The sequence below is a fragment of the Cervus elaphus genome, chromosome X (genome assembly GCF_910594005.1).
Source record: "Cervus elaphus chromosome X, mCerEla1.1, whole genome shotgun sequence".
Taxonomy (NCBI): domain Eukaryota; kingdom Metazoa; phylum Chordata; class Mammalia; order Artiodactyla; family Cervidae; genus Cervus; species Cervus elaphus.
Window position 1 is genome coordinate 31,892,379 of NC_057848.1, and position 17,087 is coordinate 31,909,465.

The 17,087-nt window shown below is 36.6% G+C and overlaps 1 protein-coding gene across 5 annotated transcripts in view; it reads left to right on the forward strand.

The window, feature by feature from the left end:
- Positions 1-17,087, forward strand: part of COL4A5 (collagen type IV alpha 5 chain) — a 236,308-nt gene that overhangs the window by 12,198 nt on the left and 207,023 nt on the right. The gene's annotated exons all lie outside the window — the stretch shown is intronic.

A 17,087-nucleotide genomic window follows, 5' to 3' on the forward strand; every position in this document is an offset into this window, starting at 1 on the left:
GTGTAGATATACCACACTTTGTTTTTTGGTTCGCTTGTTGATGGGTATTTGGGTTGTTTACGGTTTGTGGCTATTACAGGTAAAGGCTCTATGAACATTTTAATTTTTGCATTTTAACAGTTATTTTGTTGAAGTGTAATTTACATAAAGTGACATGCACTGATCTTAGGTGAACAGCTAATTTTTTTTTTAAATTGTATAAACTTTGGTAACCACTATCCAGGTCAAGATACAGAAATTTCCATTACTCCAAGCTCCATCTTGCCCCTTTCCTCTCAGTGACTTTTATGTCATTTATTAAAACTTAAACTCCAAGATTGCAAAGTTATTTATCATGTTTTCTTCCAGAATATTTATAACTTCAGATTTTGTCTTTAGGACCATTTTTTCTACATAGATTACCAGTTGTTTCAGTACCTTATATTGAAAAGTAATTCCTTTTTCATTGGTTTGGTTTGATGGCTTTATTGAAAATCAATTGAATGTATAGGTCAGAATTTATTAGTCTGGTCTGTTGATCTGCTTGTCTATCCTTATTCCAGTATTATGCTTTCTTCATTATCTTGACATTATTTGTTGTTCAGTCACTCAGTCGTGTCCAGCTCTTTGTGACCCCATGGACTGCAGCATGCTTGGCTTCCCTGTCCTTCACCATCTCCTGGAATTTGCTCAAACTCATGTCCATTAAGTCAATGTTGCCATCCAACCATCTCATCCTCTGTTGTCCCCTTTTCCTGCCTTCAGTCAGGGTCTTTTCCAGTGAATCGACTCTTAACATCAGGTGGCCAATATAATACTTTTAATTTTGTAGTATAAATCCTTCAAATTTTTTGTACTTCATGATTGTCTTGATTATTGTCTTGAATAATTATGCCATATAATTTTTAGATTCATCTTGTCAATTTTTACTAAAAAGCCATTTGAGATTTTGGTAAGGATAGCGGTAATTCTAAGGACCAGTTTAGGAACAAGTGAAATACTAAAAGTATTGAGTTTTCCAATCTGTGAATATGGTATGTTTCTCCATTAATTTGGATATTGTTTAATTACCTTCATCATAGATGTCATGCTCAGTATTTGTTATTTCTTCCTATGCATATGATTGTATAGTAAATGGTATAATTTAAAAATTTTATTTTTAGTTGTTGCCAAGATATAGACATTCATTTTTATATTGATCTTTTTATCCCAAGATATTACTGGGTTTTTTTAGGGCATGATTTATATATTATAGAATATACCCATTTAGGCACACTTCTGTGAGTTTTGACAGGTGCATACAATAGTAAGTGCAGTCATTCAGGATACAGAACAGCATTGCTAAAATTATTCATTAGGTTCTAGTAGTTAACTTTGTATTTTTCATGTACATAATCATATTATCTGCAAATATCTTTGAGATATCGTATCATCTCAATATCTCTTGAGTTATATTTTTTCCTTTTCACCTTTTCAATCTGAATGCTTTTTTCTGCTCTCTGTCTTATTATACTGGCTAGGACTTTCAGTGTAAGTTTAGTGTTAGAGAAAACATCCATTTTTTTTTTGCACTCTGTCTTTTGGGGAATATATTCAATGTTTTGCTCTTATATTACCTTTAAGTTTTACACAGTAGCAGATTGAGGAACTCCTTTTCCATTCTTGTTTGCTGACATTAAAAATTGATGTTAAATTTCATCAGAAATAATTTGTACCTGTTTCAATGATCATATTGTCAGGAATTCATCTGGGTTGCTAGGTGTCTTAGTAGCCAATTAAAACAAGCAAGCCAGAATGAAAATAACACCCCTTTAATTGCTTACTATGATTGATAAGCAAGAGACTAAATCATGGAAAATGCCAACTTGCCTTCCCTCCCATTTACATTTTTCTCCATGCAGTGACTGCAGGTCTGACAGATCAGTACAGACTTGGGGGTTAGGTCATCCCACTGATGAAGGAGCCTCAAGCAAAAAGCTCCTGCAGTTTTAGAGACCTAGAGACCTAGGGGAGGAAGAGGAGAAATGCTGTGAGTGAAAATGTGCTGAATACTGTGTCAGATGAAGAAAATTGTCTTCAGAGTTTTCCCCTACTTGTTTTGCTATGAATGTTGTGAACAAGTTTTTATGTGAACATACTTTCATTTTTCTTGGGTAAATATCAAGAACTGGAATTGCTGGATTGTATCATAAGGCTATTTTAAATTTTATAAGAAAGTGCCAAATTGTTCTTAAAGTGGTTGCACTACTGTACATTCCACCAATGTATAAAAATTCTAGTTGTCCCTCACTTTAGCCTGCATTTACTACTGTAACTCTTTTTAAATTTTAGCTGTTTTGATGTCTGATTATTGCTGTCTCCTTGTAAGTTTTCTTATAGTTCTCTTTTTAAAATTTATATTCAGTAAAATTTACTGTCCATGATGTATGGTCTGTGAGCTTTGATAAAAGCATACAATCTTGTAACCACTGCCATAAACAAGATTCATAACAGTTCCATCACCTCACGGTATTTCCTAATGCTGCTCCTTTATGATTAGCCCCTCCACTTACCCAGAGTTCCTGGTTATTTTCTGATTCTATAATTTTATATCTTTTTCATAATGTATTTATTATAGATTGAATCATTCAGTATGTAACCTATTGAGTTTAGCTTTTTTCTCTTAATGTAATACATTTGACATTTATCCATATGGTGTCTATCAGTAGGCCATTTCTTTTTTATTTCTTTCCTTACACTTGAGGGGTAAGAGCTCCTATATATTTTGGATCCAACATCTTTGTTTGACATATACAAGTTTTGTGAATATGTTCACCCATTTGGTGTCTTTTTTAAATTTTTTTAGCTGGTATATTCAGAGAATAAAAGTTAAATTTTGACACAGTTTATCTCCTTTTTATGTTTATGGCTTTCTGTGTTCTTTTTAAGAAATCTTTAAGTACACCAAACTCACCAAGATTTTCTTCCATGTTTGCTTCTAAAAGTGCTTCTTTTTACACATTTAGTTGTTCATGTGTGGTATTTAGTAAGGGTTTTTTCTCCCCATGTGTTTAACTAGTTCCAGCATAATTTTTTTTTCCAGCACAATTTTTTGAAAAAATGTTCCCTTCCTCATTTAATTACTTTGGTGCTTTTGTTGAATATTGTCTTGCTATATCTCACTGTGCTCACTGTTCGCTGAACCCCATGGTAGGCAAGGTGCGAGCTAAGAGGCTGAAAGAAAATGCCAGAAGCCATAGGAATTGCAGACACATTTATTCTTTCCTGGCTAGTGCAGCAGCTGTCGTGGCATGACATGACATAACACAACACATCTCAACACACACACACACACACACACTGTGACATGACATGACATAACACAACACATCTACACACACACACACACACACACACACACACCAGGACTTTCCAGGTGGAGCTTATATTTGCTTACAGAACAAAAGTAGCCTCTGGCCAAGCAAGTACCTCATGATGTGTATATTCAGTGCTATAAGTGATCTCAACTGTTCCATAATCATTATTTACAAAATGTGGGGCAAGAGCAAGAGGCTGTGAGGCAAGAGAGCCTGACCATCCCCATCTTGGCTAATTTGCTTTTTCCCTACAAATATCTATTTTTGGACTCTAATTAAAGTTCCTCCATATATATGTCTACTTTTAAGCTAATAGCAGACACTTCCTAGGTGGCCTACTGGTAAAGAATCTGCCTGCCAGTGCAGGAGACACAGGTGAGGCGAGTTTGATCCCTGGGTCAGAAAGATCCCTTGGAGAAGGAAATGGCAACCCACTCTAGTATTCTTGCCTGGAAAATCACATGGACAGGGGAGCCTGGTGGGTTACAGTCCATGGGGTCACAAAGAGTTGTACACCACTTAGGGACTAAACAACAACCATGAAATTCTCCAGACCAGAATACTGGAGTGGTAGCCTTTTGCTTCTCCAGGGGAATCTTCCCAACCTAGGGATCGAACCCAGGTCTCCCACATTGTAGGCAGATTCTTTACCATCTGAACCACTGGGAAAGCTGAGAAAACAACAGTGTATGAAACAAGCTATATGTAGGTCTAAGATTTGGTAACCGATAAAAATATTTTAGAAAAACATATAGTTAAGTTTATTTTGAGATGAGGAATACTCTAACTTTCCTTCATTTTGACTTCCTAGGAGAAATGCTTGAACAGTGACCCTGTAGGAAATGGCCTTATTTGGCATTAGTATGATTTAATTTCAGGAAGCCTTCTAAAATATGAAGCATTTGTTTAAGCTTTAGTATCCCTTCTGAGTACTTTTCATAGCTGGCTATAAATGAGCCAGCCTTCTATAGTTTTAAGGTCACGTTAATTTTCATTGTTTTGTTTCAAAGTAAGCTATACATTTTCTTAAGGTATGGTATGTTGAAAGTTTTTACTGTCGGGCAAGATTCATCTCCCTAGATTCCCCCTACCCCATTTTCCTCCTTAAAGATACTAAATACATTTTGAAAGAAGAAGCCTCCAACTAATAAAAATAAATGAAAAAAAAAGAAAAATAATAACTTTTTTTAGTTCTTATAGTCAGTTGAATTCCTGGATTTTTTTTTTTTAATTTTCTTTACTTCAGAGTGAATGTACTCAATTTATAGTTCATAGTGAATAAATGCATGCTTAGCTGTTAGTCCTCTCAATTCTATTTGCTTGCTTATCTTTTGCAGCCTATTTAGGCATTTCATTTTTCTCCACAGTTGGAGTCAAGAATTTTTGTTGTTGTTACAGCACAAGCTTATTATACCTTATCACAGCCTTCATGCCTTCATTTGTATATAATGCATAATGGAAAAAACTACAAACTAATGTTGTAAAATAACAAATGAGATTAAACTGAGAAAGGTCACCTTTCTTAGAGGCAGAGAAAGAGATTCATCTTCAGGGACTTACATTTGTTTTCCTGACTAATTTGAATGACACATTTGAATTTGCAGATTGACAACTGTTATATTTAAGACATGAGTTTATAAACTTATCTGTATCCTAGTAGATTTTCAAACCCATGACCTCATTTTTCCTCCACTCCATGATTCCCAGATAGGGAAAGAGAAGCATCATTTTTCTTCAGATGGTTAAATCATTATAATTTGAAATTAACAATATGCTAAAAAAATAGGTGAGTCCAAAATCAGGTCTTTCTCATTTCCATGAGGCATTATAAACATTATGTTACTCAGGCTTCGTTGTTGTGGGTTGTTTTGTTTTGTTTTTTGTCTTTTGCTTTGCTATGTGGAATCTTAATTTCCCAACTGGAGATCAAACCTGTGCCTCCTGAATGAAGTGCAGAGGCTATTCACTGGACCATCAGGGAAATACCACTCAGCTTTATTTTAGAATCAGGTCCTAATTTATTTTTAAAAAACTGAAAATATTCAATGCAAGAAGGATTAAATTATTTCAGGTTATAATGCTGTGAAAGTGCTACACTCAATATGCCAGCAAATATGAAAAACTCAGTGGTGTTCACAGGACTGGAAAAGGTCAGTTTTCATTCCAATTCCAAAGAAGTGCAATGCCAAAGAATGTTCAAACTACTGCACAATTGCACTCATTTCGCATGCTAGCAAGGTAATGCTCAAAATCCTTCAAGCTTTGGCTTCAACAGTATGTGAACTGAGAATTTCCAGATGTACAAGCTGGATTTAGAAAAGGCAGAGGAACCAGAGTTCAAATTGCTAACTAACATCCATTGGATCATAGGAAAAGCAAGAGAATTCTAGGAAAACATCTACTTCTGCTTCTTTGACTACACTAAAGCCTTCAACTGTTTGGATGATATCACACTATAAAAAATTTTTAAAAGAGATGAGAATATGAAGCCACCTTGCCTGCCTCCTGAGAAACCTGTATGCAGGTCAAGAAGGAACAATCAGAACCGGATATGGAACAATGGACTGGTTCAGAATTAGGAAAGGAGTGTGTCAAGGCTGTATATTGTCACCCTACTTATTTAACTTATATGCAGAGTACATAATGAGAAATGCCAGGCTGGATAAAGCACAAGCTGGAATCAAGATTGCCAGGAGAAATACCAATAACCTCATATTTGAAGATGACACCACCCTTATGGCAGAAAGAGAAGAGGAACTAAAGAGCCTCTTGATGAAGGTGAAAGAGCTGGCTTAAAACTCAACATTCAAAAAACTAAGATCGTGGCATCCAGTCCCATCACTTGACAGCAAATAGATGGGGAAACAATGGAAACAGTGACAGACTTTATTTTCTTGAGCTCCAAAACGACTGCAAAGGTGACTGCAGCCATGAAATTAAAAGACACTTGCTCCTTGAAAGAAAAGCTGTGACCAACCTAGACAACATATTAAAAGCAGAGATGTCACTTTGCAGACAAAGCTATATCAGAGGTATAGTCAAAGCTATGGTTTTCCTGGTAGTCATGTACAGATGTGAGAGCTGGATCATAAAGAAGGCTGAGTGCTGAAGAACTGAAGCTTTCAAACTATGGTGTTGGAGAAGACTCTTAAGAATCCCTTGGACAGCAAGAAGATCAAACTCGTCAATCCTAAAGGAAATCAACCCTGACTATTCATTGAAAGGACTGATGCTGAAGCTGAGGCTCCAATACTTTGGCCACCCGATGTGAAGAGTGGCCTCATTAGAAAAGACCCTGATGCTGGAAGAGATTGAAGGCAGGAGGAGAAGGGGACGACAGAGGGTGAGGTGGTTGAATGGCATCACTGACTCAATGGACATGAGTTTGAACAAACTCCAGGAGGTGGTGAAGGACAGGGAAGCCTGGCATGCTGCAGTCCCTGGGGTCGCAGAGACATGACTATGTGACTGAACAATGATGATAATGTTTTCTTAGTTCTGCTTATGTATCTATTTTTTCATCTGTATTCTTCATAATAGTTAAAAGTTCTGTAAAGATTGTAATAGGTTTAATCATTAATAAAATCAGAAATTATTATGGATTACAAGGGTGTAGACATACGTTCTCATTAAATCACAGTTAATGGAAATGTGTACTCATAGGAACATTAACTTGGTTCATTTTGGGTAGAATAAGGCATAAAGTTTCATATCCTTTTCCTACCATTGTCGTTAAAAATGCATGTCTAAACATGAAATTTATATATTAATAAAGGATGTCTCTATGATAAATGTTTATCCAAAATTAAATGTAGAAAAAATATTTGGAAGATGATGGAGAGATTAGGTCCTTATTTTTTTGTTTTTCTTTGTCTATTTTTTCAGTAATCGGTGTTGTTCTTCAGCCGCTAAATCATATCCAACACTTTGTGACCCCATGGACAGTAGCCTGCCAGGCTCCTCTATCCATGGATTTCTTCAGGCAAGAATATTGGAGTGGGTTGCCATTTCCCTCTCCAGGAGATTTTCCCAGACCAGGGATCAAACCCTCATCTCCTGCACTGGCAAGCGAATTCTTTACCACTGAGCCACCTGGGAAGCCCTAGTTACTTATAGTAAATGTTTATTACTTTTACAATAAACACATTTTAAAAATATTGAATACTAGCTTGCTGGATCTTAGTTCCCCAACCAGGAATTGAACCTGTGCCATCTGCATTGGGAGTGTAGGGTCTTAAGCACTGAACTGCCAGGGAAGTCCCTATGCCATTATTCCTGTTAAAAGAAAACAAGGCTCAGTTCATTCAGTCACTCATTGTGTCTGACTCTTTGTGACCCCATAGACTGCAGCACGCCTGGCTTCCCTGTCCATCACCAACTCCTGGAGCTTCCTCAAACTCATGTCCATTGAGTCGGTGATGCCATCCAACCATCTCATCCTTGTCCCCTTCTCCTCCCACCTTCAGTCTTTCCTAGTATCAGGGTCTTATCAAATGAGTCAGCTCTTCACATAGGTGGCCAAAGTATTGAAGTTTCAGCTTTAGCATCAGTCCTTCCAATGAATATTCAGGACTGATTTCCTTTAGGATGGACTGGTTGGATCTCCTTGCAGTCCAAGAGACTCTCAAGAGTCTTCTCCAACACCACAGTTCAAAAGCATCAATTCTTTGGTGCTCAGCTTTCTTTATAGTCCAACTCTCACATCCATACATGACTACTGGAAAAACCATAGCTTTGTCTAGTTGGACCTTTGTTGGCAAAGTAATGTTTCTGCTTTTTAATATGCTGTTTAGGTTGGTCATAGCTTTTCTTCCAAGGAGCAAGCGTCTTTTAATTGCATGGCTGCAGTCACCATCTGCAGTGATTTTGGATCCCAAGAAAATAAAGTCTGTCACTGTTTCCATTGTTTCCCCATCTGTTTGCCATGAAGTGATGGGACTGGTTTTTAAGTGATGATCTTAGTTTTCTTTTTTTTTTTTAAGCCGACTTTTTTACTCTCCTCTTTCACTTTTATCAAGAGGCTCTTTAGTTTTTCTTCATTTCCTGCCATAATGGTGGTGTCATCTGCATATCTGAGGTTATTGTTATTTCTCCCAGAAATCTTGATTCAGCTTGTGTTTCATCCAGCCTGGCATTTCTCATGATGTACTCTGCGTAGAAGTTAAATAAGCAGGGTGACAATATACAGCATTGACGTACACCTTTCCCGATTTGGAACAAGTTTGTTGTTCCATGTCCAGTTCTAACTGTTGCTTATTGACCTGCATACAGGTTTCTTAGGAGGCAGGTCAGGTGGTCTGGTATTCCAGTCTCTCTAAGAATTTTCCACAGCTTGTTGTGATCCACACAGTCAAAGGCGTTGGTGTAGTCAGTAAAGCAGAAGTAGATGTTTTTCTCACTCTCTTTTTCTCTGATCCAATGGATGTTGGCAATTTGGTCTCTGGTTCCTCTGCCTTTTCTAAATCCAGATTGAACATCTGGAAGTTCGTGGTTCATGTATTGTTGAAGCCTGGCTTGGAGAATTTTGAGCATTGCTTTACTAGCATGTTAGATGAGTGCAGTTGTGCGGTAGTGTGAACATTCTTTGGCCTTGCCTTTCTTTGGGATTGGAATGAAAACTGACCTTTTCCAGTCCTGTGGCCACTGCTGAGTTTTCCAAATTTGCTGGCATATTGAGTGCAGCACTTTCACAGCACCCATCATCTTTGAGGATTTGAAATAGTTCAGCTGGAATTCCATCACCTCCCCTAGCTCTGTTCGTAGTGATGCTTCCTAAGGCCCACTTGACTTCACATTCCAGGATGTCGGGCTCTAGGTGAGTGATCACACCATCGTGGTTATCTGGGTCTGAAGATCTATTTTGTATAGTTCTGTGTATTCTTGCCACCTCTAGCTAGGTGAGTTAATGAAAAGCTAAAACAGGAATTTATTATTTTAATAAACATTTCAGGTAAATTTTAGAGTTTTCCTTTACTTACCTTTTTAAAAAAGTAGAACTCAAGTGGTGGTTTCTTTTTTCAAGTAAAGAATTTCAGAGTCTGCCAGAATAATCTAATGCCAGTAGTAATTCTATCATTGGCCACAAATGGGGACCAGTCTTCTTTAATTTGTATGTACTCTTTCATATAAAATGTAATGTGTATTCTCATCTTTTTCCCCCACTGAGTGCCAAACACCTTCCCAACACTAAAAAGAGTGATTTTGAATGCTGGATTCAACCTTTTGACATATATTTGGAGCAAAATATGTAATGTATGTGTGAATCCTGTGATATTATTTTAAGGTCTTATGAATGTATCCAAAATCTTTAATTGACACAAAAGTTGTGATAAAATAGAAATTCCCTTTTGGTAAAAAAAAAAAAGGAAGACTTTTAAACTTTATGTTTTGAGTGTTCTGGATGAATTAGGAGTATCCAAGATTTGTGAAACATGTAGTAAATCTCTAATAAACAAAACACTTCAAGAAGATATCTTAGTTTTTAATTACTTACAAGTTCTATAATTTATTCCAAAGCCTTAATAAAACATTTTAACTAGTTTATGCTGTTTCCCAGTATTGGTTGAAAATAATTAGATTATATTACCTGTTGCTGCTCTAATCTCCACCCCATTTTATTTCCCTGAAAAACAAAATCATGTTAGCCTCAGTGAGGCTGAGAGTGGAGCCTCAGTGAGTGTTTGAGAGTTGTCTTCATAGCCAAGATAGGGTATTGTGGTAGAGAGATATACTTTTATTAGAGTTTATGTTGCTGACGGGAAGGTACATTTTTTGAGTCTGTCTAGAAGATGATGTAAGTGAATGCGACTGGAAAAAAGGAGAGTGGCATCCCATTAGGCATGTTGTATCCATCTTATTTTAGGATTCTGCACGTTTCTTAGTCATTCCTTTAAGGGGCAGTCAGCATGTAGTGTGGGAGGTACATTCTCCTTCTCCACATTGTTGCTTTAGTGTTTCACTTTATCACAGGAAATTATTGGAAAGAGCAGGATTTGGAAGTTTGTTTTTTTCTTCTGTAGAACTGGGTTACAGAGAGACTGCACAGAGAGTTTATCCTGAGCAGAAAAGGGTCAGGAATTAGAATGGTGGACAGCCTTAGAATTTTGGTGTTTTGCGGTAGGTAGGACAGATTCTTCTTTATTGTGGCAGTACATATCCCTGCAATGACTGGTTCTAAAGTTATCATAGTGTAGTATAGTGTAATGGTTTAGTTTACAGCATGGACATTGACATCAGGCTTGGTTTAAGTCATGACTCTTCCACCTACTAATTATGCTGATATTATTGGCCTAAAATATCTTAATTCTTAGCATATAGTAAGTGTTCAATAAATGATAACCATAATTTTCCTGCAGGATCTGTAGATTCTTTCAATATAATTTAGTGAAATCTAATTGCCTTTCTTTAGGCCTAGTAATTTATTTTCTTTCTTGATTCCCATCTCTGGTCTCTACCATGAAGTGGAAAAAATGCCATAGAAACACTGTTTCAGTTTATTTCTGGAGATATTGGCTAGATATTATACCAGTTAAGTTCACATATACCAATATTTGATATATTAAAAGCATATAATTTCTTACATAGTGTTGTCTGACTAGAGAGGAAATGGTCCAAAACAGACAGGAAAATGGGGATGTGAAAGTAATTGTAAAGACTAAATTAAAACTAGCATATAAATAAGAAAACAAGTTTATCTGCAGCCATAGAGAAAAACTATTAAAACTTCTTAGCTCGCTTTAATTTCCTGGGAAGCTTCCCAAGGTTTTTAATTACTAAATGATGTATTTGGTTGAAACTAAATATTTAGATAGTTATAGTATGGATATGCATGTCTGCCTGCATGTATGTCACATAATATGTAAATTTGTTACACCTAAGCTTATTTTGAGGGTCCTTCTCACCTGAAGGAAATTTAAATAAATACTTTAAATAGCTCAGGAAATACAGCATACCATTTAGTAAATTTATGGGAACAAGTGAATAACTTAGCTATTCCAACAATGTTTTGCCTCCGCATTCCTTGGCGCAAACAGGGACCTCAAAGAAGCGTCCCTCATGGGAGTTGCCTTTGGAAATCTTACTGAAGAGGTCCAAGTCCCAATTCAGGCTCCCTCCCTTGTATTTTTCAATAGTCACCTTTATTGAAGTATAGTTTCAATGCAGGAAACTGCATCCATTTTAAGTGCACAGTTTAATGAATTTTGAAGAATGTATACACCCTCAACAATATACCCTCAAACTATCCAGTATCAACAATCAAGATACTAGATAGTTTCATCACCCCAAGAAGTTCACTTGTGTCCCTTCCCAGTAAAATCTTGTCCTGTTCCTATACTCTGATATCTTTTTCTGTGAATATTTGTATATACTCATCTTGTACACATAATTTTCATTTCTCTCAGGTTAAGGCAAAAGAATGGAGTGTATAATGTATTTAACTTTATAAGAAACTGCCCAAATATTTGTCAAAGTGATTTTACTATTTTACATTCTTACCAGCAGTATATAGAAAAATTATTTTCCAGTGAACAATTCACTGGTATTCAGTGGTATTTAGTACATTTAACCATGTTGTGCAACCACCACCTCTGTCTACTTCCAAACCTTTTTATTACTCCAAAATAAAACCTTATACCCAGTAAGCAGTTCCTCCCCATTTCCACCCTTCCTCCAGACCCTGGAAGCCACCAATCTGCATTCTGTCTCTGAATTTACCTATTCTGGATATTTCAACCAAATGGAATCATACATTTTGTTTGTCCACTCATCCATTGATGGACATTTGGGTAGTTTATCTTTTGACAGTTATGAATAATGCTGTTATGAACATGTATGTAAATGTATTTGTTTGAGTACCTGTTTTCAATCCTTTGGAGTATGTACCTAGAGTAGAATTACTGGCTATATGGTAATTCTGTCTTTAAGTTTTTGAAGAATAATCAAACTATTTTCCTACTGGTAGTGCGCTAGCATTCCAATTTCTCCATATCCTTTCAACACTTGTTATTTTCTGTTTTATTGTTATTGCCATTCTAGTTTGTTAATGAAGTAATTCTTCATTGTGGTTTTTATTTGCATTTTTTTTTTTTTTACTGACTAATGATGTTGAGAATCTTTTCATGTGCCTGTTTGCCACCTGTTATCTTTGGAAAATGTCTACTTAAGGCTTTTGCCTGTTTTATAATTGGGCTATTTGTCTTTTTGTTGTTGGGTTGTGAGAGTTCTGTATACATTCTGGGTACTAGATGAATACATGACTTCAAATATCTTCTCTCATTCTTTAAATTGTCTTTTAACTTTCTTAATATGATTTTATGCACAATTAAAAATTTTTTCATGAACTCCAGTGTATCTTTTTTGTTTTGTTACTCACACTTTTGGTGTCATATCTAAGACTCCATTGCCAAATCCACGGTCATGAGGATTTATTTCTGTTTTATTACTGGAGTTTCATGACTTTAAATTTTATATTTTAGTCATTGATCCATTTTTAATTAGTTTTTTGTAAATGACATGAGGTAGTGGTCCAGCTTCATTCTTTCATGTGTGGATATCCAGTTGTCCCAGCACTATTTGTTGGAGAGACTATCCTTTCCCATTAAATGGTTGGGGGAACCCTTCTGAAAAATCAGTTCACCATATAGATTGATTTCTGGGCATTTAATTCTATTCCATGGACTATTTGTTTATCCTTATGCCAGTACCATAGTTTTGATGATTTGGTTGCCCTACCTGGAGTTATTGAACTTCTTGAATGTATAAATTCATGTATAATGAAACTTTGAAAGTTTTCAGCTACAACTTCTTCAAATATTCTTTCTTAGCCTTTTCCTCTCTCTTCTGGTATTCCAGAATATATATGTTGGTTTGCTTGAAGGTATTCCATAGGTCCCTTAGGCTCTGTTCTTTTTTCCTCCTTTCTTTTTCTTTCTGTTATTCAGATGGGATAATTTTAATTATGTTTGATTTTCATTGGTTCTTCTGCTTGGTAATAGCTGATGTTGAACTCTTATGAGGTTTTCATTTCAGATATTGTGCTTTTGAGCTCTAGATTTTCTATTTGGTTCCTTTTTATACTATTTAAATTTTGTTGATATTTTTCTTTTGTTTACACGTTGTTTTTGTGGTTTCCTTTAGTTCTTGGTCCATGGTTTTCTTCTGCTCTTTGAGCATATTTAAAATAGTTGCTTTAAGTTTTTGTCTAATAAGGCCAATGTCTGTACTTCCTTAGTGATGATTTCTGTCAATTTTTTTTCTTGAATGGGCTATACTTTCCTGTTTCTTTGTATGCTTTGTAATATTTGGTTGAAAATGGAATTTGAATTTTTTCTTCCAATTTTATTGAGATATAATTGGCATACAGTTTAAGATTGGCATACATGTTTAAGATGTACAGTATAATGATTTGACTTTTATATGTCATGAAATGATTATCACAATAAGCTTACTGAACATCCATCATCACATACGGATACATAATTAAAGAACTAGAAAAACATTTTTTTCCTTGTGATGAGAACTCTTAGGATTTACTGTCTCAACAACTTTTCATATATAACATACAGCAGTGTTAGTTATATTTATCATGTTGTACATTATATTCCTGGGCTACCCAAGTGGCTCAGTGGTAAAGCATCCATTTGGGAATGCAAGAGCCACAGGAGATGAGGTTTCAATCCCTGGATTGGGAAGATCCCCCGGAGGAGGAAATGGCAACCCATTCCAGTATTCTTGCCTGGAAAATCCCATGGACAGAGGAGCCTGGTGGGCTACAGTTCATGGGGTCGCAAAGAGTCAGACACAACTGAGCAGGCATGCATGCACACACGTTAGATTCCTAGTACTTATTTATCTTCTCATTGGAAGTTTGTCCCTTTTGACTCCCGTCATCCAATTCTCTCTGCATCCCCCACCCATGGTAGCCACAAATCTGGTCTGTTTTTTCATAAGTTTGTTTTTGAAGTATAATTGCCCTATTTCACTCTGTTAGTTCTTATTATGCAACATAGTGATTTGGTATTTCTATACATTTTGAAAGTATTACCAGTATAAATCTAGTTATAATATGTCACCATATAAAGATATTTCATGGTTATTGACTATATTTTCCACAGTGTACATTTCACACCTTGACTCATTTATTTTGCAACTGGAAGTTTATACTTCTTAATCTCCCACATCTATTTCTTTCTTCCCCCCATCCCCTCTCCTCCAGCAACCACCTATTTGTTCTCTGTATCTATGACTATGTTTCTGTTTAGTGAGATTTGCCCATTTGTTTTGTTTTTTAGATTCCACATGTAAGTGAAATCACATAGTATTTGTCTTCCTCTGACTTAGTTCACTAGGATAAAACTCTCTAGGTCCATCCATGTTGTTACAAGTAACAAGATTTCAGTTTTTTTTGTTTTTTTTTTTTTTTTGGCTGAGTAATAGTCTTCTTTATTCATCTTGTTTATCCATTCATCTATCATTGGGCACTTAGGTTGCTTCCGTATCTTGGCTCTTGTAAATAATGCTGCAGTAAAAGAGGGGAACATATATTTTTCAAAGTAATATTTTATTTTCTTGGGATAAGTACCCAGCAGTGGAGTCGCTGGGTCATATAGTAGTTTTATTTTTAACTTTTGAGGAATTTCTATACTGTTTTCCATAGTGAGTGCACCAATTTACATTCTTCCAGCAGTTCACAAGGATTCCTTTTCCTCCGTATCCTCACCAACACCTGTCTTTTTGATGATAACCATTCTGATATGTGTGAGGTGATATTTCATTGTGGCTTTGATTTGCATTTTCCTGACAGATAGTTGCTGAGCATCCTTTCACATGTTTGTTGGCAGTCTGTGTGCCTTCTTTGGAAAAATGTCTAAACAGATCCTCTGCCCATTTTTTCAGTTGGGTTGGTTACTTATTTGCTGTTGAGTTGAGTTCTTTATATATTTTGGATATTAACCCCTTTTTGGATGTATTGTTTAGCGTTATCTTCTCCCATTCAATAGGTGGCCTTTTTGGTTAGTTGATAGTTTCCTTTATTGTACAAAAGTTTTTTAGTTTAATGTTGTCTAATATGTTTATTTTGCTATTCCTTCCCTTGCCTGAGAGGATATATGCAAACAAAAATGTTGCTAAGACTAGGTATTTGTATAATTTAATGTGGTAACTCTGCCAGAGTTTGTTACTGCTGATTGTTGAAAGCTGCAGTTATCTGTTTGGAGACTTTAAAATCTATTTTTGCAGAGACCATATCCCTTGTCATGTGTGGTGCTGAAATTTGTGTTTCTTTAGGTTACGTTTGGATAGATATTTCTTTGAATGCCAAGAATCAATAAAAGAGAGAAGAGAATTAAATAAAAAAGATGAGGGAGAAGAAAAATCTCTCTGTTTCTCTATATATTTGTTGTTGTTCAGTTGCTCAGTCCTGTCCAACTCTTTGTGACCCCATGGACTGCAGCATGCCAGGCTTCTCTGTCCTTCACCATCTCCCAGAGTTTGCTCAAACTCATGTCCATGGAGTCAATGATGCCATCTAACCATTTTGTCCTCTGTTGTCACCTTCTCCTCCTGCCCTCAAACTTTCCCAGCATCAGGGTCTTTTCTAATGAGTCAGCTCTTTGCATCAGGTGGCCAAAGTATTGGAGCTTCAACTTCACCATCAGTCCTTCCAATGAATATTCAGAGTTGGTTTCCTTGAGGATTTACTGGTTTGATCTCTTTGCAGTCCAAGGGAGACTCAAGAGTCTTCTCCAACACCACAGTTCAAAAGCATCAATTCTTCGTGGCTCAGCCTTCTTTATGGTCCAACTCTCACACCCATACATGGCTATAGGAAAAAACCATAGCTATGACTATAAGGACATCTATTGTTTCCCCATAGTGCATCACTTCATGGCAAAGAGATGGGGAAACAGTGGAAACCGTGGCTGACTTTATTTTTCTGGGCTCCAAAATCACTGCAGATGGTGATTGTAGCCATGAAATTAAAAGACGGTTACTCCTTGGAAGGAGAGTTATGACCAACCTAGATAGCATATTAAAAAGCAGAGACATTACTTTGCCAACAAAGGTCCATCTAGTCAAGGCTATGGTTTTTCCAGTGGTCATGTATGGATGTGAGAGTTGGACTGTAAAGAAAGCTGAGTGCTGAACTCAGTTTGATGCTTATGAACTGTGGTGTTGGACTCTTGAGATTCCCTTGGACTGCAAGGAGATCCAACCAGTCCATCCTAAAGATCAGTCCTGGGTATTCATTGGAAGGACTGATGTTGAAGCTGAAACTCCAATACTCTTGCCACCTGATGCTAAGAGCTGACTCATTGGAAAAGTCCCTGATGCTGGGAAAGATTGAGGGCAGGAGGAGAAGGGGACGACAGAGGATGAGATGGTTGGATGGCATCACCGGCTTGATGGACATGGGTTTGGGTGGACCCCAGGAGTTGGTGATGGACAGGGAGGCCTGGAGTGCTGTGGTTCATGGGGTCGCAAAGAGTCGGATATGACTGAGTGACTGAACTGAACTGAACTGATGGAACTGGATGCCATGATCTTAGTTTTTTGAATGTTGAGTTTTAAGCCAGCTTTTTCACTCTCCTCTTTCACTCATCACTCTCTTCTTTTAGTTCCTCTTCACTTTCTGCCATAAGGGTGGTGTCATCTGAATATCTGAGGTTATTGATATTTCTCCTGGCAGTCTTGATTCCAGCTTGTGTTTCATCCAGCCCATCATTTCTCATGATGTACTCTGCATAGAAGTTA